This window comes from Balaenoptera acutorostrata, chromosome 8 (assembly GCF_949987535.1).
Source record: "Balaenoptera acutorostrata chromosome 8, mBalAcu1.1, whole genome shotgun sequence".
NCBI classification, from domain to species: Eukaryota; Metazoa; Chordata; class Mammalia; order Artiodactyla; family Balaenopteridae; genus Balaenoptera; species Balaenoptera acutorostrata.
Window position 1 is genome coordinate 13,269,948 of NC_080071.1, and position 16,363 is coordinate 13,286,310.

A 16,363-nucleotide genomic window follows, 5' to 3' on the forward strand; every position below is an offset into this window, starting at 1 on the left:
AGTATCACTATCTTGTTCTCTCGCCTTATGAATTTCTGTGATCGTCTTACCTTGGCCTCCAACACCAGTTTTCATTCTCCTGCCTGGACTGACCCCTGAGTTCTCAGATTGCTGGCTGGTTCCTGAGGCCAAGGCTTAACCGCAGGGCCTCTTACATGGCTGAGGCAAGAGAGCACGGTCTCACAGCCTGCACGTCCAATCTGGCCCAGAGAGAAGCTGTTGGCTCTACTCAAGAGTTTTGGTTTGTTTTTTCCTTACAGATTTAAATTTAGTTGCAACATTTAAAATTTTCACGTAAAAAAATTCTTTTTTCTGTCTTAAAAAATAAATTGGAGAATTTGACAACACTGGGTCATATTATTCTTTAATGACTGTTGCAAAACTGACTCAAGCCAGTCTAGTCAGATGTAATTATTGGGTTCTTCCGATAGGTAGACAGTAACTGCTAAAAACTTTCAAGAAGGTGGGAGTTAGCCACTCTTCCCAACTTCTCAGTGAGTCTCAAACAAATGTCTGCCACCACTTTAGCATTTATTGAATAAACACCTGCTGGCAAGTTGTCTATTCTGTGAGGTTGATGAAGCTTTACCAAGCTCTAGATCATCCTAGATGCTTTGACAAAATGTTCACTCCTGGAAGATGCAACACGATTCTAGAGGCAGGATTCTAGTAGCCCCCGTGTCAGCATTGGTAGACTTCAGCGCTCTGACCCAATGGCAGGATGCAGGGATCAAGCTTTGGGTAGCATCCTTACAGGTGTCACTAGATTCTTATAAAGGGTTCATACACGTTTAGGGAGTGTCTCTAAAACATACTCTAATTCTACCAATAAGAGCCCATTTCTGAAGTCTATTATGACAATTAACAAGTCACTGATTTAAAAAAGCTCTGACATTCCATATGTTTATTAACTAAACTTCTGATGTCGGTCTGACAGAAGTACTTACAGTATTCACTTCTGGAGTGTGGCCTTTTTGGTATACTATTGGTTGATATCCCTGCAGTATGAATTACTTACAGTTCATAATGCCTGCTACATCTGGTCTGTAATTTAATGTTACCACACACAACTTATCACATCATCTAGGCTAGCAGTTCTTTACCCTGGCTGCACATTAGAATCACCTGGAAAACTTAAAAAAAATTCCAGTGCTGAACACCACCCCTGAGATTCTGATTTAATGGCCCGGTAGGGCCCAGACATCAGTATATTTTTAAAGGTCCTCGGGTGATTTTAAAGACCAGGGTGGAAAACCAGCTTCTTCTAAAGTGTTTTAAAATGTATTGCTGTCATGGTAACAATAATTAGCTGGAGCTGAGTGGAGGCTGCTCTGTTCAAAGGGGATGGCGTTCTCCAGTGGCCTTGCAGGCACTTATTTGAGTGACGCTTGTCACTCGGCTGGTCCTCTGGCAGCCCTGGAACTCATAGTAAGTCTACTTCCAGCCTCTAAAATACTTCTAGGCTTTCCTAGGTCCAATCCCTGCATAATCAGTCCAGCCTTATTTACTACCTAGTCCTTGGCATGATATAAAGCAAATAAAGAGAAGTAAAAATTAATGAGAAAATTATACTTCCATGCAAAAGGGCAGATTTTTTTACAGAAAGGAATTTGCTTAAAAGATTCCATGCTTGAAAAAGGTTTGAAAGATGCCAGGACAGCTCTAAAGAAGAGTTTTAATTTTTCTAAGCCCTTATATCTTCTCCTCAGGAAGCTGTCCCCAGGTAAATGGCCGAGGCATAGTACTGATGCTTATTTAAGCTGTCATTGACTAAGGAACAGGGTGATATAGCCAATATACCCCACCATTGACTTGAGCGTGGTTTTGGGGGTTTTTTTGAGTTTTTTTAGGGATTATTTTATTTATTTTTTAACATCTTTATTGGAGTATAATTGCTTTACAATGTTGTGTTAGTTTCTGCTGTATAACAAAGTGAATCAGCTATACGTACACATATATCCCCATATCCCCTCCCTCTTCCGTCTCCCTCCCATCCTCCCTATCCCACCCCTCTAGGTGGTCACAAAGCACCGAGCTGATCTCCCTGTGCTATGTGGCTGCTTCCCACTAGCTATCTATTTTACATTTGGTAGTGTATATATGTCCATGCCACTCTCTCACTTCGTCCCACTTACCTTTCCCCCTCCTCGTGTTCTCAAGTGCATTCTCTACGTCTGAGTCTTTATTCCTGTCGTGCCCCTAGGTTCATTGGAACCTTTTTTTTCTTTTAGATTCCATATATATGTGTTAGCATACGGTATATGTTTTTCTCTTTCTGACTTACTTCACTCTGTATGACAGGCTCTAGGTCCATCCACCTCACTACAAATAACTAGAGCATGGCTTTATACAAGAAAAGCTTCATTAGAAAAGAGTACTTACTGCTTATATATTTTACTTATTTCTTTCCACTAACTACTTATCATATTATTTATTTCTTTCCACCCAATTTGAGCAAAAGCCAACAAAAATGTTTCTCCATATTAATGATTTTGCGACCATTTTATACGACTATGTGCAAATTCTGATTATTCTAAATATTTGCTTACTTTCTTTTTCCCCCTTCTTGGTTGTCCTAAGCTACTTTCACATCTTTCTCCCCTTCTGTTTCAGCTTGTATGTATCAGCTGTTAGCTAGAATAAAAGCTCTCTAACTTCCTAGATAGGGATGAGGGTTAGGAGAGAGAAATATTTAGAATTCCTTGGATAAGGGCTGGACTAGATTAGCCAGGTATGAGTACTGGCACAAAATTCCTAGGAGATTCTGATATCCAGTATCAGTCTCGTGCCCTCATCGTCCTCCCTTACGTAGCCCCCTCAACCCCATCTCCCACGCCCACCATACACAGAAAACTTGAAAAGCACTGACCGCAAACCGAGGGCTTTATTTATCAAACACCTCAGCAATTTCTACGCTGATGCTCAGCCCATTTAATGTTATATTCCAGTCTTAATGTCATCTGTTCATAATCTGAATTTCAGCTGTCTCTCCATCTCTCTTCCAGTCCTGTTTCTCAGCTTCGATTGCACATTGAATCACCTTAGGAGCTTTGAAAAATGCCCAATGCCTGAGGTGCCCCGCAGACCAATTAAATCAGAATCTCTGGAGGTGGGATCTAATAATTTTTTAAAGCACCCCAGATGATTCCAATGGCTCAGAAACACTGTTCTTAATTTATGAACAAATGAGCTGCTTCTAATCCACTCATCGAATTCCTACAAGAAGTTCAAAATCCAGTGGTTTTTAGGCTGTTGTATAAAAGAGTCTCTAGGATAGGGTGGCCAGATAAGCAAATAAAAATACAATTTCTGTTAAATGTGAATCTCAGATTCACCAAGTATAATTTTTTAGCTTAAGTATGTCCCATCCGGGATATCTGAAATCCAAACTTAACCAGGTGTCCTGGATTTTACCTGGTAACCTTACCCTGGGAGTTTATGACAATGCAGATCTCTGGGCTCTCCTCTAATCCAGTAGATCGGGAGTGCAGCAAGTGGTTTATATTTTTAACAAATACATCAGATGGTTTTGTTGCAGGCGATGGGCCACATTTTTAGGCGAGAGGTGCTCAGGCACAGGGAAAGGCCAAAGAACCCACACAGGTGCTCAGCAGGGCATTCCAAACAAAGAGAACTTATATATTGTTATGTTACCTGGAATGATTTTGGAATATCCTCCTTTGGAGATCTTAAATAAAAATAGATAAGACATATTGATTAATAACTAGCGGCCAGACCTTGCTAAGTGCTCTGCAAGCATAGTTCATCTGTTATTCCAGCAACTCAATGAGTTGGTTACTATTTTACAGCTGAGGAATCTAAGGCTCAAAAAGAATGTAAGATGTCGAAAGCCACACAACTAGTGACCAGAAAAATCACAGCCACAGGACCATGTTCTTAACCTCTGAAATGTCTGGCCACATAAGCCTAAATTTTATCATCAGAATGTCAAGAGATGTTTTTCATTTATCCGTTTATTCATTCAACAAGTGTTTATTGAACTATAACTATAAATCAGGGACTGAGTTCAGCTCTGGAGATAAAACTGTCAACAAGATAGCTGAGTCCTTGCCTTCACAGAGCATATGTTAGAATGAAAAGGAAAAACAGTGAAGTGAATACAATAATTTCAAAATGTGATTAGTGCTATGAAAGAAAAAAAAATGAGTTGAGATAGAAAGTGATAGAAGAACCTAACTGGGTGGTCTAAGACAGCATTTCAGTTGAGATTTAAAGGATAAAAGGGCTGTGGCCATGCACAGAAAATAAAAGGAAAACCTTTCCAGGAAGACACAGGGGCACATGCAAAGACCCTGATGTGGGATAGAGTCATCAACAGAAACAGACTCCTGCCTTTGGCCACACAGGGAAATGGATGTGGAAGATGGGTGGCCCAGCATGGCATTCTGGGAGGCTGGCTGTAGTTCTCTGGTTTGCATTCTGTGTGTTATGTCTCATTTGCTGCTTCGAGTGATGGGAATATTAAAACAGAAACTTACCATCTGAGCCGTGACCACTGTGTTGTCATCTAGAGACTCTTATCTTCTTGATAAGCTCACTCAGGCGTTGCATGTGAACAAGGTAGAGCTTGGCCAGCGCTCAAAAGGAAAATTAGATACAATTTGCAAGGTAAAAAACAGAGCTGAGCCGTCAATTAAGAGAACACAGGCATGAAAATCTAACGTTATGTGAGGAGCTAGAAATATTTATTTCTAAGGTATATTTAATAATTCAGTATGTTATTAATTTATCATATTTTTGTGATATTATGTTGCCCCTAAAAGAATCTTCAGAAATAATAAGCATGACTTTGGTGTGTAATAACTTACTGTACGACCTTAAATATCCAAAATCTATATACTTTCAGGATAACTAGTCTGATGTTGAATATTAGATAATGCTCACAGCTAATTTGCTTAGTCTTGTAGGCCTAACACTTTGTATCCAATTTCACTTAAGCAGTTAGCAGCAGCACCAAAGGGCATGGGATTCAGATGCAGTAGGGTAAGTTTCATTTGCCTGGTCTCTGACACTCACTTAGCAACAATCAATGAGGCACTGATAGCATTATTGATCATAGCGATGGCACTGTTGATTTTAGGAGTCATTGCAAGCCCCGCAGGCCTTTGAACAAGGGATCCTATTTCACAAAAGGTAATGATTTTCAAGATGTGCTGAATTTGACCCTTTACCCTCTTGGAGAAAAAGGAGCAGGTTGTTTGGAATTAGAATTAGCCTGAGACTGAACCTTAGTACGTTTTATTATTTTCTCATCATTTTAAGAAAACGTGGGTCTGGTTGGCTTGACTCCCCACCATATCCACCCTCATGGGACTCCACAGGGCGCACAGGTTCTACCCTATAAACTCCAGGAAATGCCATTCCAGGAATTCTGCACTGTGACACCCTTCCTTTGAAGAGAGAGGTCATTACAGTGTAATCATTATGTTGAACAAGCACAACTTGACTTATAATCAGAACTCAGCCATTCTATCGCTGTCACTTTAAATGTGTTGACATTTTATTGCCCCTGGATGAAAACTCAGGTAGACTCATGACTTTTTCCCTGGCTTTTAACTCAATCACAATCGTATGACCTCTTTAAATCATAAATGAGTTCTTAAATCAGAAATTGGCATCTAGACCAATATATTCATCAATGACCAGAAATTGATTCAATACTGGATCTTTTTCCCACATCCAGCTCAGGTCAGCTTTAGGCTAAAAGTCTGAAATGAGAAAAAGGGGCAGAATCAGCCCTTTATCTATTTCTCTACTAGCTTCTCCCTCCATCTCCTTCTCACCTTACCCCATTGTTTGCAGGACAATTTCTGAACCCTCCATGAGAAAGAGAGGGGTAGTACTGAAATCAGAACATTCTTATTTGACCAGGTGACTTTGCAAGCTGGCTTCATGCTCTCTGGGATGGCATGTGCTTAAAGTAGATTCTGCTGAGCACCTGTGTGGGTTCTTTGGCCTTCCTTGTGCCTGCGCACCTCTCACCTAGGCTAAGCCATGAATAGTACCTCCTGGAATTCTGTCTTGCAGCAGCCTGGTTTTTGAAGAGAGGGGTTATTATAGTGCAATCAGTATAGTGAATAAACAAACTTTGAGTCAGAATCAGAACCTAGGTCTTTCTTATTTGTCTTCCAATTTTCATGATAGGGGAATGAGCATTTTTTTCAACTAGCTTCTCTCAACCTGCCCTCAGCTTTTGTTCTGCTGTGGGTTCTCCTCACTTAGATTCGGCTTTGAGCGGTGCCCTTGCCAGCTCCAAGCTGTGATCCAAGCTTCTCGCATGTGATCCACATCCGGGTCCCAGACAGACCAGGACATGTTGCTTCCGACAGGCTGGCTTATCCACAGGTAGATCTGTTCATCCTGCTGCTTTAGCATGCCGATCACCGTCCACCATCCCCTTGACTACAATGAACACCTATCAGCTATGTAAAGTTCCACTTGAAGAACCTCTCAGTAAGTTTGGAATCAGACTGCAGCAGACTCTCTTCTCCTCCTAGGGGACAGGGGTGTGGGGCCAACAGTTCTCCCTGCAGCAGCAATGTCAATAGAAATGCAATGTGAACCACACCCATCATTTTCATTTTCTAGTAGCCACACTAAAAAGAAACATGGAAATAATGGTAATAATATATTTTATTTAATTCCATATGTCCCAAACATTATCATTTCAACATGTAACCAATATATAAAAGTTACTAATGAGCCAATTTATAATCATTTTTCCCCACACCTAGTCTTTGAAATCTAGTGTGTATTTTTACAATTAAAGTACACGTCAATTTGGACTAGCTACATGTGGCTGGTGGCTACCATATTGGACAGTGAAGATCTATTTAAAAACCTCTTCTACTTTCTCCATTTTTTAATGTAGCTTTATTAAAGTGTAATTTATATACCATCAAATTCTCCCATTTTAAGTGCACAGTTCAATGATTTTTAGTAAATTTACAGAATTGTGCAACCATTGCCTCAATCCAGTTTTAGAACTCTTAGGATCTTTTGTTTCATTATACACAAGTTGAAAATAACCAGCCTAGGTACATCCTTTACTAATTAATTGTTGGCAATAGCCATGTATTTGAAATAGTGTGCAAATACACCTTGTTTTCCAGTAGTTTTGAAGTGTATGTCTTCTTGCTCATTCTAAAGAATCACAGGAGAGTATTTTTAAAGTGCTTAATTTATCCCAAGAGGTGTTTGTCCTGAGAATTAATCTCTATATTATAATAACATGTTAAAATGGGACTTTTTCATCACCCTAAGAAGATCTTTTTCAATCACTACCTGTTCCTACACCTAGGTCCAGGCAATCCCTAAGCTACTTTTTAATCCCTATAGATTTGCCTTTTCTGGATATTTCATATCAATGGAATCATACAATATGTGGTCTTTTGTTTCTTTCAGTTAGAGTAATATTTTTGAGGTTAATTCATGTTGTAGTGTGTTTCAGTATTTTGTTTCTTTTATTCTCAAAAAATATAAACAAAATATATAGACAGGATATACTACTGTTTGTTTATTCATTCCCTGGTTGATGGATGTTTTGGTTGTTTCCAGTTTTTGGCTATGATGAATAATGTTGCTGTCAAAACTTGTGTACAAGTCTTTGTGTGGACATATACTTTAATTTTTTTTGGTAGATTCCTAAGAGTGGAATTGCTGGAACATATGGTAAATTTATATTTAACTTATGAAGAGACTGCCAAATTGTTTTCCAAAGTGGTTACAACATTTCTGTCTACTTTCTGATCCTTTTTTATATATTCTTGATCTTAGAATCTAAGTGCCAGGGAACTAGTCCTTCAAAAATTCTGCATATAGGGTTCTGTATATTTGGTATCTAACGGTTATCACAGTCATGTCTGTAGATATTAAGTCGGGAAGAGCCCCATTTTAACATCTTATTATAATACAGAGATTGATTCTCAGCACAAGCACCTCTTAGGAAAAGTTAAGCACTCCTTAAAAATGCTCTCCCATGATTCTTTAGAATGAACAAGAAGACATACACTTTGAAGCTACTAGAAAACGAGATGTATTTGCACAGCATTTCTAATATGTGGCTATTACCAACAATTAATTAGTAAACGATGTACCTAGGCAGGGAATTTTCAATTTGCGTATAATAAACAAGAGATCCTAAAAACTCTTCTGGTATCCTGGGAGGGACAGCCTTCCTGATTAAGTATTACTAATGGGCAGTCTGACTTTGAAAGACACTCATGAGTGCATCAGTGATGGCTAAGTTATAAATTAAAAGCCCCCGGATGGAGGAAGAATGGAGAGAAACACTAGATACAATCTCCATGTGGATTAGAGGAAACTATTCTGTTGTTTCTTGCTTTTATCAGCTTAATAATCCTGTTGGGGTTTCTGAAAAAGGTTGAAGCCAATGTCTTATGACTCCAGTGATTTTTCTTGGTGTTCACTGGAGGGGAATGGGAAAGACAATGTGTAGATTTAATCAGCATTTGATTTTCCTCAATCCCTTTGCATGTAGAGAGGAGCAGCTGGTAGTAGGTAATCTTGCCCTTGGGAATTATCAAGTAAAAGAAAGAGACAAGCAGCAGCTTTTACAAAGGCAGCTTTTATGAGATTGAGCTAAAGAATCACCAGGGAAGCAGCTGGGTTCACCATTTTCATCCAAGTAATTACTGGAAAAGATAGATGGTTTTCAAGGTCAGTGGTAGAAAGAGGAACTAATGGCCAGCCATTCCTCTGGGAGAACGTTCACAGGAGAGAGGATGGATGAAGATGTCAATTTCCCTGCTTGCTTGAAAGCAGCCAGGGTATGTTCAGAATCAGGTGGGAAAGACCAGAGTTCAAATCCTGCTTCTACCAGCTCTTAGTTGTGTAACTTTGGGTACACGTCTTAACCTCTCTAAGCCTTAGTTTCTTCATTTGCAACATGGAGGCAATAATACCCATCTTGCAGGTGAGCATTAAATGAGATAATTGGGTAGGACTTATTTCCATCCCCTCTCTAGAAACTAATTCAACATTTTTTTTTGGCATCTGCTAATCCCAAACTCCCAATCCATCCCTCCCCCATCCCGCCTCCTCCTTGGCAACCGCAAGTCTGTTCTCTATGTCTGTGAGTCTGTTTCTGTTTCGTAAATAAGTTCATTTGTGTCATATTTTAGATTCCATATATAAGTGGTATCATATGGCATTTGCCTTTCTCTTTCTAACTTTCTTCACTTAATATGATATGGCATTTGCCTTTCTCTTTCTAACTTTCTTATGGCATTTGCCTTTCTCTTTCGAACTTTCTTCACTTAATATGATAATCTCTAGGTCCATCTAATTCAACTAATTTATCTAGAAGTCTCCATCAAAGACAATCAACATCTAGCTGTCCTTCTCTTTTGAAATTCTTCCCATTGAAGATGTTTTGTAAAATGATGTTTTCTGGTTATCATAGCCACTGTAACAAATCAGACCTTTAAAACACATCACCTTCAAAAAATGAGTCAGGGAATTCCCCGGCAGTCCAGTGGTTAGGGCTCTGCGCTCTCACTGCCGAGGGCCCGGGTTCGATCCCTGGTCAGGGGAACTAAAATCCCACAAGCCATACAGTAAAAAGGAATCAAAATAAATTAATCTCCTCTTGGAAACAAAATTCACTGAAGGCTTATTTATTGCATAGCTACTCCTGTGATCAAAACCAACTAGTGATACTATTCCCTCTGTATCAATTTCTTTCTTTTAACAACCTATCTTAAATAAATGTTAAAATCAAATATACTCAATAAAAAGAAAAGAGATAAAGGAAGGGTGATCAGGAGACTTAGGGCAACCTTTCCAGTAAAAAGTCAAGATCCCTTGCCTTGGGCTTCCCTAGTGGTGCAGTAGTTAGGAATCCGCCTGCCAACGCAGGGGACACGGGTTCAAGCCCTGGTCCGGGAAGATCCCACATGCCGTGGAGCAACTAAGCCCGTGCGCCACAACTACTGAACCCACGTGCCACAACTAAAGCCATGCGCCTAGAGCCCGTGCTCCGTAAGGAGAAGCCACTGCAGTGAGAAGTCCACGCACCGCAACGAAGAGTAGCCTCCACTCGCCACAAGTAGGAAAGCCTGCGCACAGCAACGAAGACCAAACACAGCCAAAAAAAAAAAAAGATCCCTTGCCTCCTGTAACTATCAAATAAATAAACAAATAAATATTTAAAAATGAAGTTTTAAAATGTGTACAAATTATGTTCATCATAGTGTCATTTACATTTTTTAAATGGAAACAACTTCTATGTTTAAAATGTAAAATAGGGGGTAATAAAATAAATTACAATACTTTCATAATATGAGATATTATACAGACAAAACTACGTTGAAAGGCTTTTTAATGACACTGGAAATGCTGAAGAAAAATAGCAGGTAGTAATGGCAGGACTGATACATATATTCTTGACTTGTTAAAAAAAAATTGTACACAGAGAAACACTGGAAAAGGTAAATCAACATCTTAACAACAGACACAACACTACTTAGCTTTCAGCCTGACATTGTGGCTTGGACTTGTTCCAGGGAGAGCTGGTCTTCGCTGTGGCTAACTTAGGGCCTCTTGGTTTCCTGGGCCTCTAAAAAAGAAATGTCTAGTGTTATGTGGAGGTGGAGTTTGGGACGGTTTTGTATGCCCATCCTTGAGTGCTATTAATAGCAATACTGAGCCAAACCTGGTTGCTGCTACAGACCACACTGAAAACCAGCCGTACGTTTATTACCCAGCAGTCAAAGAACTGGATTCATAGGATCAGGAAGAGCTTTCTGTGTGTTTGGGGGGCGGGGAGGAATACACACACACACATTAGTTTCCTTGAAAGTCCTAGTAATCAGTGTTTCAGAGTGTGTTCCAAACTCACATATATCAGGATCCCCTGGAGTCTTAGATAAAATGCAGATTCTTGGGCCCAGTCCCACATCTATTGAATCAGTCTCTGGGATGGCAACCTGAATTTTAAACAACCTTTCAAATGAGACATTCAAACTGAAGCTAGAGAAACTGTTTTCAGAGCGGCAAGTTCCCATGCGTGACCAAAAGAAGTTATGTTCCCTCCATTCTCCACACACACGTTTATTTTCCCCATGTTTATTTGGGCACGTTCTATGTTGACAGTTAAAAGTCATTAAAGAAGCCCCAGATAGCTGAGTTGAACTTTTCTGTGAACAGAGAAAGTAATCTCACGCATCGGGCCTTAAGCCAATTTTGTTATCAGTGGGAGAAGAAAGAGATCTTCAGAAAGCCCTGCATTTGTTTCACTTGCTCCATTTTCCATCAAAGATGGCTATTACTTCAATTTCAGCCTTCTGGCCTCCAGTTTTTAAAATTCGGTTCTTTCAAGTATCAACAGTAACAAATGTTATATTGACAGAGAGTCTGGGGAGAAGGTTCAACTCAGTATTATTTTTCTTTCTTAACAATGCTCTTTATTCTGGTTTTCTTCCTTTATTTTCTAATTAAAAATTTTTATCCTATTTTCCACTTATTAGAGAATAATCAATATACTTCTTAACTTTTTCCTTTTTAGGCTTAAAATAAAATCGATTTCATTATACATACAATTAATGCTCAATATTAGGACCTCAAGCCCATTTGGTCTTGCTCTCCCTCTTGGGACAAGGCTGATTCCCCCCTAAGGGCTTATAAATGGGCCCGGCTGCAGTTTGCAGGTGCAGTCATTTTGCTGGAGGCCCAGTCAAGATTTACATATGCAAATGTTGTGTGGATGTGCCCAAACGGAGTAATTGTGCATGCAAATAGGTGATTAAATAGACAATTACCAAATCTGCATGAACGAATGGAAGTTGTGCATATTCAAAAAGCAGGGGGCACCTGAACATTATGCAAACAGGCAGCTTTCCTCAAAGCCTGTGAAAACTTGGCTCCTGGGGCGTCAGAGTTGCATAAATCCCAGAGCAAGCTGATCTCAAGTTGCACAAGTGGAATTTACTCTTTGACCTCAGCTGCCATGGTAATGATCAGAACTCTGACAAGGTCATCTTCAGGAAGTACCATGGCAAAAGGTTTGATTTCTGCCATTTCTTTCTGTATACTAGATTCAAAGCAGAAATTTAAACTCAATATTCTTTTATGATCGATGGTAAGAAATGAGTTTTGGATATTTCAGTATGCTCACTCTTTGAAGCCAAACCTCAGAGCAGGTACAGAGAATCAATCCAAGTTAAAGTACCATAACACAATGGATGCAACTTGGTAATGCTCTTTCCCACAACTGCATTGCCAAGATTGAGAGTGGGGCTTATTTGATCTTAGGTAGCAGTTTTTAGTCTGTCTTTGCGGGCTAAAGAAAAATACCCATTAGTTTTAATTGCTCATTTCTTCACAGTTTGAGATCTCAGGGCTCCTCTACGTCCCACATAACAGTGATGGATGGTGTTGTCAGTGGAGTACATCAATGAGAAATGATTTCACATAACTGGGGGTTTTCCTGAGAAAAGATTAGTGGTGATGCCTAGACTAGACCACTAGGTGCCAAAGAGTTTGAGGCAGCAAAAGAGTGCCAACTGCTGAAATTCTCATACTTTTTACCAAGATATTTCATCTCTAGGATCTTCTACTAGGATGTTTTCCCACGTCAATTTTATATGAACTGCTTAGAGTCTTTTAGTTTACAATGTAAGAAGTGATATTAGTAGAGACCATAAAATCAATTACTCAATCAATAAACCAGGTAAGTGAAATAATTTCTTTACTTAGCACCTGTCAGGAGGCGGTTTCAAAACATTTTTTACCGAGGCTCAGAAGTGAATGGAATTAGCCATGTTCCACAGAGGAAGTAGCCAAGTCCCCTGTGAAGAATATCAGGGAGCGCCATAAGGCATGCAGATGTGGAGAAGCACCTGGCAAAGGAGATACTCAGACACCAACTTCCAAGGACTCCCGCAGCATTATCTTCCACACGGGTGCGTTAGAAGCTAATCCAGGACGCCTCCAGAACTGCAAGTCACACGTACATAGTCCATTTGTCCAGGAATGCATTTAGTGGAGAAACTTACTTTACCAGTTTAGTCTCAGAAGCCAGAGAAAGCTGATAGTTTTACCAAGTATAAATGGAATTGTCAATTCTTCACTTTTCACAAGATCTAAATAGGTTTTTCACCAATTAATCAAAAACCAGTGACACAAATACCGCAAAGCAGTATATATATATATGTGTACACACATATGTATGCATGTGTAAAATATATGTATATATTTGTAGATATATGTGTGTGTATTTTCATAATAATACTAAAATTGTATTTATCTTTTTCACTCTAGCGTCATTTTCACTGATGCTAGAAAAGCCCTGGTGAGTAAAATTGCTGATGCCTTAGTAGGAATCAAGGCAGTGCCACCAGTAACATTGTATACTTCACAGAAAAGAAAAAAGAAGCAACCTCCCTGCCCCAGTTTCACTTAAGAATGCCCTTGAGGAAAAATAAAATGCGTGTTCATTTTATTAAATCTCTACCTTTGAGTACACATCTTTTAAATAGTCTATGTGATGAAATGATAAGTACACATAAGGCACTTCTAAGCTGCATACAAAAGTACGTTGGTTGCCCTGAGGAAAAGCACGGGATGTGTTTGTTTTAGTTGCAAGCTGAACTAGATACTTTTTCCATGAAACATACTTTAACTTGAAAGAAAAACAGACAAACTCTGGTTATTCAGAAATAGATACTTTGCAGATTTTTTTTTAATGTAAAGTGAGCCTGTCACTTCAAGGAAAATAGCTGATGGTATTTGTTGCCAATAATAAAACTAAAACTTTCAAGCAAAAATTAGAATTTTGAAAACTTGTAATCCACCACTCTGAGTTTAACAGCTGCCCAATATTTAGAGATTTTTCTGATGAAATCCGTGGTAATACAATTTTTTGAGATTATAAAATGAAGTATCAATTTGAAAAACAACATAATTCAGTAGTGAGCCAATATGTTCCAAATGACCAATGCATGATGTTACAAAGTTATTCATGGGTAAAAGATCCATCCAAAGTGTAAGATAGAAAAATATATTTTAATGTTATAGAGTTCAAAATGTTTACTGATATGGGTTTTGATTGCACATTACAATTAACTTTTAAGAAACTATTAATCGTGGAGTTTTGGTCTAGTGCCAAAGAGGAATAGCCACAATTATCTAGAAAATATTTTAAAATGGTCCTCCTCCTTCCAACTATATATCTCTATGAGATCTGGGTTTTTTTGTTTCCATACACCTCTACCAAAACAACATATCATAACAGATTTAGTGCCAAAGCAGGTATGGGAATCCATCTGCCTTCTACTAAGCCAGACAATAAAGAGATTTGCAAAAAAGTGTAAAATACTGCCTCTCTTCTCATTCATTATTTGTTTTGGAAAAAACAGTTATTTTTTACAAAAATATGATATTTATGGTATCATGTAATGGGTTTATTATTGTTCTTTTAAATAAATATAATAAATATTTTAAAATTTTTGTGTTAAGTTTAAACATGGTAAACATTAGTAGATAAAATCCATATAAATAAATCCCCTTTGAGGTCCTCAATAATTGTTAAAAGTGTAAAGGTGTCCTGAACCCAAAAAAGGTTTGAAAACTGCCAGTTAAAAGCAATGGTTTGTAAACTTGTTTTTAACATCAGAACTCTGTGCTCAAAGGAAATTTTATGTAAGTCTAATTTACAAAAATATAAAATCAGAGTTGCTCTGATTAAATGGGGAAAAAGGACCCAAAGGCACCACTGTTTTACCCCTCCTCTATCCCCTCCCACCCGCCCTTAGTCCCTCTATAATCCCAGCTTCAAAAACCTGTGCAGAAGCATCAATGGATGTATCAGGCAGGCGGCAGGAACTGCGGAATCCCAGGCCTGTGGGGTGGAGAAGGATGCAAGGGTGAACCGTTAAGATGAGTGATGGGGGAGCATCAAAGCAGATTGCAGGCGTGAATGCCTTCGCTGTCTCCTTCTCAGTCCATCAAATGGCAAGCACTCAGGAGTCCAGAGATCCTCTTACTTAAAAATACTTATCTTATGGCTTCTGATCTCGTAACTATGTGTGGAATCACTGGTGAAGACACCCAAAAGTGATTAACTGACTTTATGAAGAGACGGTGGTGTCTGAGTGTAGGTGTATGAGGAAAATTCTTGGCACATTCTTTCCTCTGAATTATCAGTGTTCACGTGGGCAATTGAGGATTAACTTCCTCCCGAACTGTGGGACAAAATACCATTTTGAAAGACCAGGGAATGGAATGAAATACAGAAACACACAAGAGAGGGAGATAATAGTAGCAAGACTAGGGATGAGAATTCTTCCAGGCGGTTCTGTGTTCTGGACAGACAGTAGTGGCAGGGAGATCATAATGCCGGATAAAAGGAATTTGCAAGTCTTTATCTTTAGCTCTGACCTCTGTCCTGCTATCCAGAAACCACAGTCTCCAACTTCTGGGCTTTTACTTAGTTATCTCAAAGGTATCTCAAATTTAATTTGCCCCTGACTCACTTTTGCATTCCTTTTGGATCTGTGTCCTGTTGTCATTACGTCACCATCATTCACTCTGTCAATAAATCCAGATCCCCTGGAGTCCTGATGATAAAGGTTTAATATCCTTGGAGTGAACAATTGTCATCATCATTCAATGTCTAGAGCTCCCTTTACATTTGGGGAGAATCCACCAGAATTATTAGCACGTATTCCCCTCCCCTCTCCCTGTACATTCAGCCTTCGCATCCAGAATTCTGAGCCAAATAGGTTTAACAGAATTGGAACAGAGTAGAGACTCAGGGTAACAGGTTTAGAAGGAGTCGTGCCGAGTAGCAGGAACCGTGCTGTTGCATCTGGGGCTCATTTTTCCTCTAAGATAGTGGAAATCCTCCCTGCTTGTAACTGTCCAGAGGTTCCTTTGCTGCACATTTTCTAAATCTGATTCTAAAGCCTCAAGTTGATTATCCAGACCAGTCAGATAAAATCCTTCCAATAAAATCCTTTCTTCATACATAGCCAGAGTCAGTTTTTCTTAATTGCAGTTAAAATTTCTTGAATTATGTATGCCCTATTTCCTTTTTATTTTATCTTTTAGATTTCTTGCCTCCAGATCGAATTTATCTCCCCTAGTTTAAGCCCTTATCATCTGGACAAGGGTCATTGCTTCTCCCTTACCTCAGTCTTTCCTCACTCCAAACCAACCTCTTTCCAAAGATCTTATCAGAGCATTATTCCCCTGTTGAAGAACAAAAGCGACCAGATCTTCATGGCTCCTTTTGCTTACAGAATAATATTTGAACATCTACATACCATTCAAGGTCTTTTAATCTACTCTCTAATATCTAGCACTCAGCTCCTTGGCAACA